Genomic DNA, 3,859 nt, shown 5'->3' on the forward strand with positions numbered 1-3,859 from the left:
GAAAGCAAGGCCAGGGAAGGCAAAGCAGAGCTAAGGAAAGTAGCACCAGGTAAAGCAAAGCAGTGCCAGGAAAGAGAAAGAAGTGAAAATAAATAAAAAAAAAAAGAAAAAATGAACAAACAAACAAACAAACAAAAAAACACCTTTAAAATAAACACAACAAAGCGAAAAAGTTGGAGGTGAGGCAAATCAGAGCTGGGTTAAGAGAAGCTAAGCAGAGCAGAGAAGGAAAAGCAAAGCAATGCCAGGAATACAAAGCAAGGCAAAGGAAAGCATGGCCAGGCAAGGCAAAGCAGAACAAAAGAAAGTAGCAAAAGGAACAGCAAAGCAGTGCCAGGAATACAAAGTAAAGCAAAACAAAGGCAAGCATGGCCTGAAAATGGAAAGGAGAGCAGGAGCAGGTGAGGCAAAAGAGAGCAAGGCAAAGGTAAAAAAAGGAAAGCATGGCCCCATAAAGCAAAACACAGCACGGCCAGGGAAGGCAAAGCTGAGCAAAGGAAAGTAGCACCAGGAAAAGCAAAGCATAACCAGGAAAGAGAAAGAAGTGGAAATAAATAAATAAATAAAAAATGAACAAAAAACAAAAACAAAAACAAAAACAAAAAACAAACAAACAAAGAAAAAAAAAAAAAAACAGAAATATAAACCACAACAAAGCGAAAAATTTCGAGGTAAGGCAAATCAGAGCTGGGTTAAGAGAAGCTAAGCAGAGCAGAGAAGGAAAAGCAAAGCAATGCCAGAAATATAAAGCAAAGGAAAGCAAAACAAAGGTAAGCATGGCCTGAAAATAGAAGTGAGAGCAGGAGCAGGTGAGGCAAAAGAGAGCAAGGCAAAGGTAAAAAAAGGAAAGCATGGCCCCATAAAGCAAAACAAAGCACGGCCAGGGAAGGCAAAGCTGAGCAAAGGAAAGTAGCACCAGGAAAAGCAAAGCATAACCAGGGAAGACAAAGCAAACAAAGCAAAGCAAAGCAGTTTGAGGCAAGGCAAAGCACAGCAGGGGTAGGAAAAGCAAAGCAGTGCCAGGTCTATAACCCAAAGCTAAACCAAGGAAAGCATGGCCAGGGAAGGGAAAGCCGAGCAAGTCAAAGCAGAGCAAGGGAACGTAGCACAAGGAAAAGCAAAGCATTTTCAGGAAAGAAAAAGCAAAGCAATCTGAGGCAAAGCCTGGGCAAGAACAGCAGAGGAAAGGAGGTATGGGAAAGCAAAACTGTGCCAGGAAGAGCAAAGCAAAGCGGAGCAAGGCAAAACAAAGGGAAGCAAAGCGAACGTAGCGAGCTGGCGGCCAGCCCTCCTTTGGGTTCCAAGTGTCTGTGGGGGGGAGACCGGAGGGCCCTCATGTTGTGTGCAGGTGGCAGCCAGACTTGGACAGTGGCTGTACCCTGATCGCCCTCTCCCCAGCCTCCTTCACATCTCCTGGTGCACCGTGACGGTGGGCAAGAACCGTGTCTTGCCTTAGCTGGTTGTTGTTGTTGTTGTTGTGGATTTCTTCCACCGTAGTTGTGGGAATCATGTCGTTACTTACTGTCTTTAAGAACCTCAGACACACAACGAGCAGTGGGACCCACCTGGCAGCTCGCCGCATGGCTGGGGACACAGAATAGACCATGTCGGCTGGCCAGGCCTGCTGCCCACACGCGCCAGTTCTGAGGGGACAGTGGCTGGGCTGCGGGGAGGCCAAGTTCTGTGTCTGACGGTTTATGCGTTCATAAATTTACCAATCGACTCAGCAGCAAAATCAGCGAGACAGTCTCCAAAGGAAGCCTAGCACAGCACAGGAGAGCAGAGCAATGCGGATGAAAGCTGAGCAAGACAAAGCAGAGCCCTGCTAGGGAAACGACGGCGGGGTTGGTTCCCGGCCGGCAGGTGTTCCCCGGCTCGGGGGGGCCGCGGGCGCCTTGTACAAGTGCTGCGGACAGCAGCCGCCAGGTCTACCCGGCCGCGGTCGCCATGTTTGTTTTGCCGGTTGGCGACCTGCAGGGGTCGCTGCAGGTCCGACCGCGAGAACGGCGTTGGGGTCTGCCCGGCAGCGACGGGAGCGCGCGCGCGCGCGCGTTTGCGAAGGCGCGCGCCCGTCGGTGGGTCGAGCGGTTCCCGAGCGGTTCCGATGGCGCGGAAAGCGTCGGAAATTCCCGGAAAGGTCCGAAAAAGGCCGAAAAGGTCCGAAAAGTGCCGGAAGGGCCCGCTCGAAAAGCGAAGGAAGGCGGGCCGGCGGTGTTGGTTCCCGGCCGGCGGGTCTCCCCGTGTCCTCCTGAGGTTGCCAGGTCTACCCGCGCGAAGGAGTTTGCCGACGATCGGGCAGAGGGAACGGCGGCCAGGTCTACCGCGTCTCCGACGGGACTTAGGGGCCCGCCGTGGGGCTGGAGGTAGACTAGCAGCTCGTGCCACGGCTCGGAAGGTGTGGTAGGCGTCGCTGTTTCTCTGTGCCTCCAGTTAGGTCGAGGTAAAAGTCGGTTGCGCTCGGGTGCCTCGCCGCGGTAGCCTGGAAAAGGACGTGCGTCGTTTCTGAGGCAAGGACTTTTCTGTCCGTCTATAGGAGAGAGTGAGGACTCTGCTCCGCCAGCGGTGCCGAGCGAGCGCTTGGGGCTTGGAGAGGCGGCGCGCGAGCGAGAAGGGGGCGCGCGGCGTCGGTGGTGGCGTCGGCTCGGGCGTGGGTTGTGTGGAGCGGTAGCCGCCAGCTGTTTGCCGACCCAGCTACCCCGCCGGCGAGCGAGAAGCGGTCTCGCGCGTGCGAGTCGCCGGAGAAGCAGCAACGAGCCGCGAGCTCAGAGCTGTGGAGAGAGAGAGAGAGAGCGGCCAGAAGCCGGCGGGCGGTCCGCCGGCGCCCGAACGCGTCTGTCCGGGGGCGTCCCCGGCTGCTTGTGTGGGTCCCGGAGGCTCGGAAAGCGAAAGAGGGGGGACCCCGCGGATTGTCACGGCCGAGGCGGCGGCGCCTCCGGCTCCCGACGATGCACCTCACGTCACCCGCACGCAGGCGCCCGTCGAGGCGTTCCTCGGGCACGTCGGAGAGGCTTCCCGGCGGGTCGGTTCCTGTCAGGGCCGATGTTCAGGTCGGTGCGAGCACCTCTCGCGGACGTTGCTCCAGCACACCCGCACGCACGCACGCGACGCTGTTCGCTGCTTTTTTTTTTTTTTTTTTTTTTTTTTTCCCGATCGATGAGGCCACTCGGGTCGCGTCGGACAGGGCCCCCGGCGGGCCGGCTCTTCCGCGCTCCCCTGTCCCGGGGGAGCCGCGGCGGTGTCCGGTGTTCAGGCACGGGCGGTCTCCTGTCCAGCTCGCTTCCCGTCGCAGGTGAGGCGCTGCCTCGCTCGGGGCGAGAGCGGCGGCGGCGGTTAGGGCGCGTGCCCTGGTCGCTGGTCGGCGCTCCGGCCGTCGTTCTCGTCGCCGAACGAAGGGGCTTTTCCGGCCGAAGCCGGCTGTGTGACGGCCGAGCGGCCCCGCGAGCCGCAGGGGTCCGTGAGCGTTGCGCGAGGCGCTGGTGCCGGCCTCGGTCCGGGGCCCGGCGGGTGCCGGCCGCGAGCAGCAAGGCGGCGGGGGTGGCCGCAAACGATGTGCCAAAAGCAGCGAGGGCGAGCGAGTGAGCGAGAGAGAGCCGCGCGGCGCGTCCCGCCTCCGGTGGGCTGGCTGGGTGGGGGGGCGTCCCCCCGCCGCGTCGGGGCCGCCGCAGCAGTGTGCGCGCTTTTGGTGGCCGCGTCCCCCGTCCGCTGCGGAGCGCGCCGCCCCGGTGTCGTGGGTGCCCCGGTCGCGGGGGCTCGTGCCCGCCTCGAGGTCGCGTTCTCCTCTAGCACGTCCGTCGCTCCCGCCGCGGCGGCGGGAGCCGTTCCCGGCGCGTCGCCGCCGATCGGTCGGTCGGCCGGCCGT

The sequence above is a fragment of the Anas platyrhynchos genome, chromosome 36 (assembly GCF_047663525.1).
Source record: "Anas platyrhynchos isolate ZD024472 breed Pekin duck chromosome 36, IASCAAS_PekinDuck_T2T, whole genome shotgun sequence".
NCBI classification, from domain to species: domain Eukaryota; kingdom Metazoa; phylum Chordata; class Aves; order Anseriformes; family Anatidae; genus Anas; species Anas platyrhynchos.